Here is a 14,870-nt window from a genome sequence, read left to right as displayed (position 1 = left end):
TGCCGAACAATGCACGTTTTTTACTTATTCCTCTAGCTGTTTTAATTTATCTGTGGAACGATTTGCTAAGCGGTTTTTGTTACTTAGGCGTAACGATTTTTCTTCAAACTCTAACAATTCGTAGAAGGTTGAGCATTTCTTAAATAATCCGTCGCATGCTAACGGTTAAGGTGACCTTTGGTGGTATAATCCCTGCCTTGGACTCGATTGAATGTCACTTGCTTTTTCTGTATTTTTTATTTACGTCACTTTGTTTATGAGGTCAAAATAATGCATTTTTCATTTGAGAGAACCAGAAATAATAAGTTAGCGCTTATCAAGAAAATTAAAATGCAAATTAGTCTGTTCTTTGTTGCACGGTTGTCTTTAATCATATTTTACAAATTGCAAGATGAATTTCGTCTTTAGATCGTCGTATTCGGGGAATAATTACATGCTTGTGTAGGTACCTACGTCGAACTGTTTTTTGTTCCCCGTCGGTGGAATAACCTGCAGGTAGGTCGATGGAAAGTCAGCGAACAGTTTTATTCGGATGACTAATCGTTCATATGTCCTTCACAAAGCTAATTGCTACGAGATACTTTTGTATTGTGTTAACTGCTTTGTAACATGTAACTTTACGTAAGCTCGTGTTCATATTTACGATTACCTGGGCCTGTAGCTATGTGGCAGGTCGATGCTCTTTCTACAAACGCTAACGCTTCGAAAACTGTAAATATGTAAGGGAATGACAGATCCGATAGATAACTTGATCACGTGATCTGTCGATATAAAATGTCATTCCGATGCGTTTTTTTAATTTTCAAAGCGTTTGGCCCGTTTGGCTACAGGCCCTGAAGTTGTTTGTTTGCGTTATCAGATTAGAGATTTTGTGAATTAACTTCTTTTCCTGATTTTTCCTATTAATTATATGAACGTTTGGTATCTAACAAAACGAAGAAAGAAAGAAGTAGGCTTAAGATGACACTTACGATTGTTTATTATTTTTAAACAACCGTTTAATAAGATATCAAAACAAGAACAGATTTGGAAATTACAACTTTAGCGTAACGAATAACCGATGGCATAAAGTAGGTCAACAAACAAACTTTTCCTCATTACAATATTTAGTCGGTTTGAGACCAAACGGCATGATTATAATATTGTTATTCCATAGGACGTGTAACTTAACATAGAGACGCATTTTGCATAATGTAAAAGTGCACATTTTTTGTGGCACTTTCTCTAGGACGGGCTCGCACCTGCTAAATGAGATAACGGCTGTAGCACCAACGAAAGCAAAGGTGTCCAATGAGAAAGTTCCTCCAGTGAGGAAAGAGAGGGGACCTTCTATCTCTATCGGTGTTGCGCAAACATATGCAAAATCACAGTCCACACTATCTGTTTCTCAACATACCATTGGTATCTACTATCTAGTAACATTCCTCGGAACAGTTGGTTATTGTAGATCGAGCTTGTCTTTGGTCTTGGTTCTGTTACCTTAGTGATGGGTTTGGAGTTTCTATAAAAAACTATTATGAGAACATATTTAAACTACTGCATTTGCTTATGTAAATAAGCATGATATAAAGCACACCAGTTTAAATAGATCAATAGCTGTTATTTTCTTCTGTCAGTTAGACTTTTTATAAAAGACTCTTTGCTATGCCTATAAACAATATAACGGTAAATAAATTATATTTCACAAACATTAATAAGAATTAATATCATATCAAAAATGATTGAGGACAAATCGCATTTTCAATTTAAATTAAACGGCAGCGGCGATTCCACAAAGCTTCAAGTGATTTAAAATTAATGTCAAGTAGCAATAAAATAAAGTAGTTCCGATTTGATCGCTACTAAGAAATGACAGTAAACTTTGTCTGTGACGGCAAAGAGTATTGTCTTTGTCATTATTTATTTAATTATTACGTTAGTATGCAGCTATTCGCGTAGCGGTGTACCTCGCCCATGACACTCAAATATCTCATTACCATACAACACTTTGTGTCATAGATATATAACTACCAGATGTAGCATTAAAGTGCCTTTGGATTCTAGAGCATGACAGGCTTATGTCACTCGGCTTTAATTAAAAAGGGACACAAGATTTTTTTTTGTCACTTTCAATATGGCCGATTTTTTCTGTTTGGCAAACGCGAGTTTTTGATTGATGCTTGACAAACCAAACACGTATCCAAGTAGATCATTAATTTTTATTAAATTGAGTATTATATGATACAAATTTGCTGTTACGACATTAATTTATAAGTTATCGTGCTATGGTGGGGTGTTGTATTTTAGGCTGTAAAAGCCGCAGCGAACGGAAAATCGAAGGAATTACATTTCATAAGTAAGTAGGCATAAACTTCATTGTTTGATGGTAAACAGCCTAGATTTGTTGGATTTTGTAGCAAATTGCATGTGTTAAGCGTTTATTACAGTATCTTCAATGGTAATATTTCGTATTTCGAAATGTTTTAAAACCTAACCTTTCTTTTATATACTTCAAATGATGACATGTCCCACCTATTAAACTGCCACTATTTTATAAAAGAATTAAGAAAATTTCGCTAATACGCTGTAAGTATTTATTATTATAGTAAAGATTACACTGTTTACCAGGAGTCTAGTAAATAAATTTTATATAATACTAGAGGACGCCCGCGGATACTCCCATGTAGTTCCCGTTCCCGTAGGAGTTTTGGAATAGCGTATGTGTTATTCCTAGTTATATCTATTTGTATTCCAAATTTCGTCAAAAACTGTTTAGTAGTATTTGCTGAAAGATTAACAAACACCCTCACAAACTTTCACATTTATAATATTATGAAAGATCAGCTGAAATTTTAAAAGCCTGTGCTACCTACTATAGGTAAGAATTTTAGTCTAGGACTGGTATCATATTATTATGTTAACACTGAAAACATAATTAAATAATACAAAGCTAAGTTTCTGGTGACTGGAGTAATTATTTGTTTTATTATCTGGAAGAAAATATAAAAAACTTAACCATAAATGGATAATTTCCCGAAGCCAGTAAGGTGTAAACTCTTCAATCATTTACCGATTTACCAGTCAAGAAAGGCATGAGCTGACAAACTTTCAGCATTTATGAAAAGACATTTCTGGTTATCCAAGATTCGTAAATCTCTAAAAGTAAGATTTATGACTTTGAATATCAAATTCAGTCTTATTTTTATTAAAGTCAAACAGAATTTATTCTGCGTATAAGTGTGGTTATGTGGTCACAGTCAAGACTTCTGAACATCTCATGATTATATTGCATAAAATTATTTGCTGTGCATTGTAGGTATATAGATCAATAATAATTTTGTATTTTTATCATTAGCTTTCCACATGATGACGCTGAAAAAAGGAAGTGGATAGAAGTTACTGGTCGAGTCAATTGGCAACCTACTAAATACTCAAAAATTTGCTCAGAACATTTTTCACTAGATAGTTTTGTTAAAACAAAAAAAGCTACTCACTTAAAACCTTTTTCTTTTCCAAATAAGCTTGTTCATGTAAGTATATTTTATACATTACTTTTATATTTTATTTAAATGTAGAAAACTTGTGACCTGTTTAGCACAAAAAGTACCCTGCTTAAGAACTTATGCAAGGGTGAATGATGTCCCCCACTATGGTGGATGGATGGATGACATTAAGCAGGAGCCAATGAATCAGGGACTGACAATGAGCCTTTGGAAGTCCATATAATGGGAATTATGATGATGTTGATTTTTATCAAGTTATTTATTGGTTTTTTATTGTACCAGGTAGTTCGAACAGAGCTGATGAATGAGACAATTCAAAATAGAAATATTACTGAGAGTAATCTACAGTATAACATTACACAAAATAACCAGGTAAGTAAACAGAAGCAATCAACAATATTAATTTCTTACTAAACTATAACAACAAACTTTTTTACCTTAATAGTTACAGTTGTATTAAATATACCCAATCTTAATATTTTCAGTGTTTACTAGTATTCTAATCTAATAGGCCTAGGTTTGTCATAGAAGTAGGTGTATACATTTTCATATTGTGGTTTTAATGCTATTTAAATATTATTAGTTTTTGTTGAACAGTGTAACCCATACTTTGCTATTCAATTATTTAGCAGTTACAGTATTTATTACATAATAAAATTATTCAATTCATATAAATTGAATAATTTTAAATTAATTTTATAAATTAATATTGTGAATGATTATTATTGATCAATGGTTAAAAAGAGCAACTGCTGAGTTTCTTGCTGGCTCTGCTCAGTAGGATTTATCTACTAAGGGGTATTTTTATTCCCCGTATATGAAGTCCCGGACATCTGTTAGACACAAATAAAGTTAATATGAAAAAAAATCTTGTGCTATTCTTTGATAATACTACTGTATAGATTATTTCATTTATACCACCTCAAGATAAATACAATAATTAATGATTTACATCATAATACAAAATGTTATATATACAATCAGAAACCTGACTTTACTACTACTATATTGCAGGAGGACACACATATATTGCAGCAGCCCATTTGCTCCCAAAATATTATAGAATGTGGCACTTCTATGACTTCACAAAGTAAGGATACAACTTTACAAAACAAACAGGCTAAAAGACCATATGAAGTAAGTAAATATTAACAAAAAACGATATGTGCTTTGCACAGAACCATATTAACGTTTTTTCTATTTTGCAGAACATTGGGCCCATTACAGTTTCTCAGAACATTTTACAAGATATACAAAATATACCATGTAAAAGGTTACGCTTGGTAAGTAAATATTAGTGATTAGTATTATAATATAATTTCTTCTCTGTTATTCATAAGTAAATAATAAATCAGAGGCACGACAGTGCCCACGCCAAGTTGAGAAAACGCACTGCCGTTCCACGTTTTCTCGAAATAATGTAGTATAAAGAGGAAAGAATTGTTTGTGTGTTTGTATGTAATGAATAGGCTCCGAAATTGCGAAACCGATTAGAAAAATTCTTTCACTGTTGCGAAGCTCCACAATCCTTGAGTGGTATAGGGCTATATTATATTTTAAAAAAAAAAACCCTTCCTAATGCAACCCCTTGGTTTGCATTATTGGAGTTTTAGGAAGTGTACAAAAATTACCTTTAATATTGTTTACATCGCATGCGCTGCAAAAACTATTGATGTTAGAAAAAATAATTTACCACAACTTTGTAGAACAAATAATTTTCTTCAAAAAAATGTTGCGATACCTAACCTAACTATTATAGTCATGATACATTAAGTATTCTTTTATTAAAAAAAAATGGAAATGAAAATAAACTACTTCAGATTCTAGATTGCTTCAATACCTAGGACATTTCAAAGATATCAAAAGTTTAAAAAAGTAAATATTGGAAAAACGGTAGGTGTAGGCTGGGAGTAGAATACCGAACGGATAAAGCGATTTCAATTAAGTATTTTTTGTATCAAAGCGACTTAAGGGCGAGTGGTCTTAGATATATTTGATGAAAATCGGTTGAGCCGTTTAAAAGTTATTCAGGTTAAAAGCGGGGAATAACAACCGAGTATCTACAAATATACTCGAGTGGGGCCTCAAATGAAAACGCGCTAAAAGAGAATATCGATGACTAGATTGAGAGTGTAATTAATAATTTCGTGACAATCGGGGGTTTTCAAAATTTTTAATTTTATATTACGTTGAGATTAATATACTTATTTCTCTTGTTTCAGGCTAGTGATGACACAGCTGTAGTTAAACGACTGTTGGCCAGAGAAAAGGCTAAATCTTCACAAAGATTAAAAAAAATACGCGCTTTACGGGAATATAAACGAAGATCCACAAAGAAAGTAGCTCACTTACAAAATATAATCGCAGACTTGAAAAGCAGAATATCTGATGAAGAACTAGAACTTCTTAAAACTATAGATACAAAAGATGAAAATTTTTTGAAATATATCCCCAACAAAAAGGGCTTCCCAAGAAAATATTCTGAATCTTTAAGAAAATTTGCTCTCTCTTTACATTTTTTAAGTCCTAAAGCTTATAATTACGTAAGAGATAAATTTAAGACGTCTCTGCCTCATCCGAAAACATTGTATAGATGGTGTACGTCAATTAATTGTGAACCAGGTTTCACAGACGAATCTTTTAAAGCAATCAAATTAATTTCTCAAAAATCACAAAGAAAGATATTGTGTAGCATTTGTCTCGATGAAATGTCAATCCGTCAACATCTTCAATGGGATGGTAAGCAGGCTGTAGGCTATATTAACATAGCGGAAAATTTTGACTCTGATAACTTGCCACTTGCAAAAGATGCCTTAGTATTTATGGTGACAGCTGTCAACGATTACTGGAAATTGCCAGTGGGCTATTTTCTCACTGCAGGTGTTAATGGTACGCAGAGAAGCGTATTATTGCGTAATTGTATTAACTTGCTTTTAGAATGTAATGTAGAAATAATTTCGGTAACTTTTGATGGTTGTCCTGCAAATTTTGCCATGGCAAAAATTTTGGGTGCACGTATTGATAACGATAATATAAAATCAGAAATTTGTGTTGCAGGACAATCCATAGTAGTTATACCAGATGCCTGTCACATGTTAAAACTTGTACGAAATACTTTAGCAGATAAAAAAAAAATTATTAATTATAATAACGAAACAATATCGTGGGAGTATATCGAAAAATTAAATATTTTACAAGAAAATGAAGGCCTACACTTAGCTAATAAATTAAGACGTCGTCATGTTGAACACAAGAAACAAATTATGAAGGTGCATCTTGCAGCTCAAACTTTTAGCAAATCTGTAGCTGATGCACTTACATTTTGCATGAACGATTTAAATATGGATGATTTTCATAATTCGGGTGCAACTATAGAGTTCATAAATTATTTTAATGACATATTTGACATATTCAACAGCCGGAGATTAACCACATACAGTTTTAAGCAACCTCTTTCAAAAAATAACTTTAATTTAATAAATAGTAAATTGAGTAATTTTGAGGCATTTGTAAAATCTTTAAAGTTTTCTGACGGGGAAATGGTTTTAAAATCAGGGAGAAAAACTGGCTTTCTAGGTTTTTTGATTTGCATCAAGTCAATCAGAGTTATTTATAATAAGTACATTAATATTCAAAATGCCCCTCTTCAGTACATATGTACATATAAAATGAGTCAAGATCACTTGGAAATTTTTTTCAGCGCTATTAGATCAAAGGGGGGTTTTAACAATAATCCGACTGCTTTGCAGTTTAAATCAGCGTATAGGCGTCTTTTGATCCATGGGGAAATAAAAAAATTAGCATCTGGAAATTGTATTCCCTTGGAATCTATAAATATATTAAAATTGAATAAGAACTCATTATGTAGAAAGTTTAATTCAAGAAAAGAAATATTACTATCTATGGAGGCTGATAATTTAGATGAGGATGATTTAAAAATTTTGGATGTACCCGATACTCATGACTATATTGGAAATAATCAAATGACAGAGTACACTAGAGAAGTAACAATATATATAGCTGGTTATATTATTATGAAAATGTTTCGATTAATTAAGTGTACAGAATGTCTGACAGCATTGACATCGAACTACAAATTTAGCAGCTTCATTTCAAGAAAAGATGTTGGTGGATTGCATTATCCATCAGAAGATGTTATAAAAGTTTGCTTATACGCCGAAAAAATATTAAGAAACGCAGTAAACACCCATGGCCTTTCTTACTTTTCAACAAAAAATTGTATGCCAAATTTAATTTGCACAATTTTTAACCATTTTATATCGACGAATCTATTCGATAATTTAAAAGAGCACATAAAACAACAAAATCCTTTAGATAATCATATAACCTTACTTATTAAAGCTATTTGTTTAAGATATTTAGAGGTGAGAATTCATTTTTTAATGAAAAATATTCAAGCGCAAGAAAAAATCAGAACTTATTACAACAAAATAATTTTATTTAAAGGACAATAAAAATTTTTAGATTGAAGGTATTTGAAGTTTTATTTAAAAATAACATAAATGCATGAAATATTGTATTATGTAACTTGAATCAATAATTATAAAAATAATTGTAATGCTAACTAAGGCTTTATTACTTTACTACCTTTATGTGTTCAATTTATTCTACAATCTGTAATGTAAAACAGTTCTTACTATAAATACAGTCTCAAAATAAGTACAGGTACAAAATAATAGCGTTAATAAATTTAAGAGTCCGAGCCCAACAATCTCTTTCAAAATTATTATTGTTGCTCTTGGTGATTAATTGATGGCATATAATATGTATTATGAGTAGACATACTAAACTTTATTAAGTTTATAATAGTACGATTATAAAGCATTTATGGCTGACGCTCCTGACCATCCTAATAAGTTATTAATCAAATAACTTATAACAAACGCTAATCCTCTCCTCTTTTCCTTATATTCTGGTTTAATATCAGTAACGAAATATAATTACAAACATTATAATTTAATGGGTTTTATCCTTGAAATAAAAGTTTTTTTTCTTAACAATAACAATGTTTTTAATACTGGTAAAAAATAGCATTTAATTCAGGGTATCTCCATTTAAAGTTTCAGACAAATCGGGTCAATTATTGTGACAAGGAGTCACACACACAACGAGTGTAACCTCTATGCTTTATTCGTAAATCTTAATGATGGAGCCTATGTTGGTCAGACGGTCAGACCGTTGTCATTTCATTATCTATTAGTTTGAAAGTTCTACCCACCGTCGTCTTAAACTAGGCTGGGACCCTTAAACAAAAGAATTTAGGCCAAGAAATTGAAAAAAAAAATATTAATTAGTAGGTACATTAGGAATAGGCGCAGTCATCGACATAATGGCGTAGTATATGCCTTGTAAATAGCTTCTGATAAGATTACTGATTTGTGAAATAAAATTAATGTGCCCGACAACAATGTTCTGAGAATAAATGTGTGATAGGAATTATCAGTCATTCGGGGGGCCCTGATACTCGGACCCCGTGGGCCCGTATGGTGTAGACGGATGATGGACGTAATAAGGAATATATTTATTACTTGGTCCTACCTATAGTAGGATCGATAACGTCGTTAGTTAAAAAAAAGCAAGCAAGGGAAGCTTAGAGGTTCCTGAACTCTGTTTTCTCATAGACCACTTTCAAGGAGATGATTCAGGTTCACATTTTTGGGCCTTTATTGAAAGTGTCGGCCAATTAAAAGAAAATGGTACTTAACGTCAGAACTACCGACTTGCAACAAAAGTTAACATGGCAGCAAAGTTGTAGGCGTGCACCGAGCCACAGGTTTGAAGATTCATAATTTTCATACAATTTATTGATTTTACCCGCCGACAATAATAATAATCAGTCGTAATAGCCCAAGAGCCCACGACAGCCAGACCTTCGTTATTTTATAAAAGTTGAAAGTTTCTCTGTAGATGTCTCCTATACAGGTAAGAACGACCAGCGACTATAAAGTTTGGGTTGTGGTTACCTGGGCAGGTAACAGGTAGTAAAGGTGTATAAAATAGTACTTGAAATTCGTTAAAGTATAAAGCTCAATTTTTTTATATTTTCTTCGGGATAACTTTAAAAATCTCGTCATCCATTGCCAGACACTTATGACAGTTGCTACCCCCTGCCAGACACCCCTAAACTTTAATAAATTATAATTATACTTTCGTTATAGTATAAAAGCTAAATTTTATATATGTTACTTGGGGACTTATAAAAAGATGTTACCTCAATAGCCGGACAGTTTTCGTGGTTTTTACATCTTGCCAGACACATCGAAAGTCCACTATAGGTGCGAGCGCGAATGCTTAGTCGATTACTATTTTTTAAGATATCTAATAAAAAATAATTTTATTACGTTCATAGCCATGTTGTATAAAGTAAAAAATTTTTGTTTAATATCATAAAAATATAAAAAAAAGTATAATTACAAGTAAAAAAAGATAATTAAACTTATTTATTAGTTTAAACATTGTCGTCGATGTTTTCATTTTCTTCATCACTACTACTCCAGTCGATGGCAGAATCGTCCTCAACATCACCTTCTTCTTCAGTGTATGAAAAAAAATATTAAGCAAGTTTATACAATTATAAATAATTCAAAAATTATGTATCATAATTTGTCATAATAATTATATACCTGATTGAGTTTTGAGTGAATCACTAACATAACTCGGCAGTTGATCCCCTTCAAACCATTTGAACTGGTATTTGTCATCTTTTAATACCCAGCCATTATTTTCTGGTTGATATGTGGTTGGATTTTTTAAATGAGCATTATTCCAAATTGTACATATATAATTTGCTCGCAGAAATTGCTGCAGTAGTTCGCTTTTGCAAGGTGGTAGGTTGCTAGCGTCAAAATTTCGCAACTTCTTTCGGTCAAAAGCTTCGTTTACATCGAAGACTGTGTACGAGTCGATGAATATTTGAAGTCTAGCGGCATCAACATCAATTACATTAGGGACATTATAGACATTGCATATAAATCTCTGAATAATATAAAAGATATTTTGTTGATGATTTAAATTTTTAATTAATTCGTTGTTGCCGAAGTTCTTGAAAGCTTCCTGGTACTCTGGATCTTTTTTTAATATCTTATATGGTTTTAATTTTCCTTTTCTGAAGAGCGCAGGATTAAAATCACAACCTGTGATGGCATGAAATCCAGGTACGCTCTGACAAGTTAACAGTCCCAACTCTGCATGTATTTTGGTTAGGTCCACACACCTTAAATTATTTCCAGTGCCTATAAGCATCCAAACAACCGAATCATTTTTAAGGTGATGCATGTTACCAAGCATTATAGCCGCAATATCGGTATCAGCACTTCTTATTACTATTTCTGCTGGATAGTTGATGTTACATGCATGATATACTATCTTTGTATCTGCTTCCTCGTGTGCTGAGCATGACAACTCTTGCAATTATCAACAGTAAAAGAATGAAGAACGCACTCGACTAAGCGCTATATCTCACTCGCACCTACTTGAACAGTTGGTACCCCGCGCTCGCACATATAGTGGACTTTCGATGTGTCTGGCAAGATGTAAAAACCACGAAAACTGTCCGGCTATTGAGGTAACATCTTTTTATAAGTCCCCAAGTAACATATATAAAATTTAGCTTTTATACTATAACGAAAGTATAATTATAATTTATTAAAGTTTAGGGGTGTCTGGCAGGGGGTAGCAACTGTCATAAGTGTCTGGCAATGGATGACGAGATTTTTAAAGTTATCCCGAAGAAAATATAAAAAAATTGAGCTTTATACTTTAACGAATTTCAAGTACTATTTTATACACCTTTACTACCTGTTACCTGCCCAGGTAACCACAACCCAAACTTTATAGTCGCTGGTCGTTCTTACCTGTATAGGAGACATCTACAGAGAAACTTTCAACTTTTATAAAATAACGAAGGTCTGGCTGTCGTGGGCTCTTGCTCTATAAGGATAACCCAGAAGCAATAATTGATATGGCACCAGCATTTTCAGATTGCTTTGAACCCAAATCCTTCAACAAAATAAACTATAAATGGATCATTCTAACTATACGCACCGTTTTCTGTGTTAGTTGACACTTAAAAAAATAATAATAAAATGTTTGAAAATGATCAATTATATTTCGTTGCGTGTCAACATGTAAAATGCCTTACTTAGCAGGTATATGGAATATTATGCAAGTAATACATTGATTACTCGCATTGATAGGTAAAGTCAAGCCAATATTTTAGTTCTATATTATGAAACCAGATAAATTTTCGTGAACCTCCGCTTACAAAAAAATACGTTCCGGGGTCCACTTTGGAAATCATGGACTTGCAGCCTAGCTTGATTACTAAGTTCGAAATTACTTACCTTTATTACTATTTCCGGTAACAATATAATTGGTCAAACTGATCCTAATATTTTATTATTATAGCATTTTATTGTTTGTAGATTACCCCAAAAACATGTAAATAAATATGTATGGCAACATTTTGTTATGTAATTTATGAGTGCAAGTGTAGTGTACATAATAATACAATACACGCGCACACATTTAACTTTATATAAGGCTGTCTCACGTGCGGCCACGCTACGGCTACGTCTAGTTGTTCTAAGTCTATGCTTTGTGTTAATTAAGGGAATACCATATTTGACATTGAAAGTTAGTTCAAACGTCCCACAAATATTGATCCAAGTTTGAACACCGCTGTATACCTTGGAGGATTGTCCTAGCTAATTCTGTGTGTGAAATGGTGGAACTAATATTAATACAAATATCAATGATACGCATAACAGTTTATTAAAACATGATTATTAATATTATTAATGACATTTCTAAATAAAATTATGTCTATTTTGACACTAGTAAGTGTAAAAATAAGATAAGCATACATAGGATATTTTGGCTTCGATAAGACTATCTTATAAAGTAATGTCAGGCGTAGGACGTCAAGTAGATGGATACATACTAACTGTGTAATAGACTAAGACTTACTGTGTAATGCAGTCTGAAATTTAAATAGAAACGGAGACTATAGGGCGAGATAAGTTGAAACTTGAAAGTACGTGGAGCTTGCAACATCAAAATGCCGGTTGTACTGCCGCCCTACTAGCCGACTAAGCATGCTAACCTGTCGGGGACGTTGAGACATAGTCTGAATTCTAAACATTGTCTGAAGTTGAACTATAAATTTTTAAGGAACTAACTCTGTATCGATAGAAACTAATATAAGAATGCTTACAAGTAGTGTAATCGTTATTTCAACACTAGTTGTTCGTGAATATCGCTGTATGCGGCACTTCTCTAGTGTGTCGTTTCGTTCCATTTTCAAACTAGGTCACTGTGTCATGGCGGCCGCGCCAAGTATCAAGCGAACGCAGCGCCATCCACGAAATTCGTTGATTCGAATTTTAAATTCAATTCAGCAACTTCTAACTGTATCGTCCGCTACATTTCACTTGCATAGAGATTGTTGTGTGTGTTAACTGTTGAATCAGTCAAAGTATCGAAGGAAATCGAAACTTGAGCTTTCACTTCTCCGTGGCACACTAGTGATTGCAAAAGTTCCAATCACGACTGGAATTTATATACCTAACGTCTAAATTACAACGATGCATACTATGTAAATTACATAAACATTAAATAATAAACTCGTCGTAATAGATCTTAAACCGAACGTGTAATACCTAAACGGTGGTTATAGCGGTATATTTAATAAAATAAATTAACTTTTAAACGTTATTTTCACAGTTCATTTGCTTGCAAATTGTCTTTAATAATAATGAATTACAGTAACTGGGGCATTTGTGAAGTTAAGTAAAAGAATATTGTCTAATTTGCATTCATAGTAACTACTGTGAGTAAATTCTCTGATAATATGTAATTATTCTTTGTGAGTTTTCGGCTTTTTGTTGTGAAATTTGAATCGAGAGTAGCTCGCCTCTCACTGGCGTCATGATGAAAAGTGAAACTGCGGTGCGGCGATCGTCACGTTTGCGGCAGCCATTTATTGCTGTTTGTTCCGGTTCCACAGCACTACATTATAAGTTACGATATTAAGAAACTCGCTATCTCCCACCTACTTGCAGATCTCACCGTTTGGGGTACGCAGGCTTAATTTCCTATACAATTAGTGTTTTACGATTTCAATCTGATGGTGGAATTTTATAATAGTTCTCATTGTGGCATTGTCTGTCCCTCTTTGTGGCGCGGCGGGGAGGGGAGACGGCTGCAGAATGTAGGCAAGTGTGACAAGGACACGCCCGTACTCGCTAACACTTCCATCCAGTTTCTAATGTGCTCGCTAAGAATTTCGCAACGGCCCGCGCGCCGCTCAACCGATGCACGATCGCTAACGATTACACCTACAAGCCAACCTACCACAATACAGTACACTATACTGGTACGTGTGAAACATTGTAACAGCGAGGTCACGATTTAGCACAATTGATATAATCAACCGATCAATGTACCTCAAACTGTTGGCTATATTCAAATTGTACGCGCAAACAGGAAACTCGTAAGAATAGAAAAACAGAATAATCGTAAGCTGTATGAAATTTGCCTGATAAGGGTTTATTTTAAGGTTAAATTGTTTGCAATAGACGCGACCTTCCTCGTTAACGAGGTGAGCTGCAAATTCAAGGCGAAATTACATTGATATTTTTATTATTTCCTAGATCTGGTTGGTACAAGTAAATAGTTACTTATGTAGGAAAATTTATGTTCTATGCAATTAGTGATAACCCGAGATTAATTTATTACAGCGTCTTGCATTGATTGCACAACCTTCTGTATTACGCAATCGATAAACGTCCTAACTTCCTTGGCATAATGAAAACTTGATAGTGTGGAATATTTACGATCTCAACTCCTATAATTTAGTGCCTACAAGGTACGAAATTGTAAATTGTAATTGTGTGGCTTGGATATGTAAATCGAGAACGCTTTAAAAATATATCAATTGTAAGTGAAAGGCAAAGGCATAATGATGGAAAATAACGAGTTATTGCATAACTTCTTAAAGGATAGACAAAAATGATATGATTAATAATCCGAATGAAATATGTAAGTAGAGCGTTATGTATATATTTTTAAATTAAGCTAAATAAAATGTGAGTATTTAATTCGCTGGCAAATTCTTTCAAACATTCAAATCTTTATTAACTTCCATCGCCCCTATTCAATTTTAATGAAAATATTAACCATTCTAATATCATAAATTCGAAAGTAAGGCTGTTTATTCCTTTTATTTTTATCACAGCTAAACGACTGAACCAATTTGGTATAGAGATAAATTGTACCTTGGAGCAAAAGAGACTAATTTTTATCGCGAAAAATCCATGGTTCCTGCAGGATCAGTAAAAACAGGAATTCACGCTATCGTTCTAGTCG

General features: G+C 33.1%; 1 protein-coding gene across 1 annotated transcript in view; it reads right to left on the bottom strand.

Moving 5' to 3' along the window:
• The window catches only part of LOC112051424 (zinc finger protein 704), a 100,358-nt gene that overhangs the window by 60,501 nt on the left and 24,987 nt on the right, over positions 1-14,870 (bottom strand). The window lies entirely within an intron of this gene.

Source organism: Bicyclus anynana, chromosome 4 (genome assembly GCF_947172395.1).
Source record: "Bicyclus anynana chromosome 4, ilBicAnyn1.1, whole genome shotgun sequence".
NCBI classification, from domain to species: Eukaryota; Metazoa; Arthropoda; class Insecta; order Lepidoptera; family Nymphalidae; genus Bicyclus; species Bicyclus anynana.
This window is presented reverse-complemented; position numbering and strand designations above follow the sequence as displayed.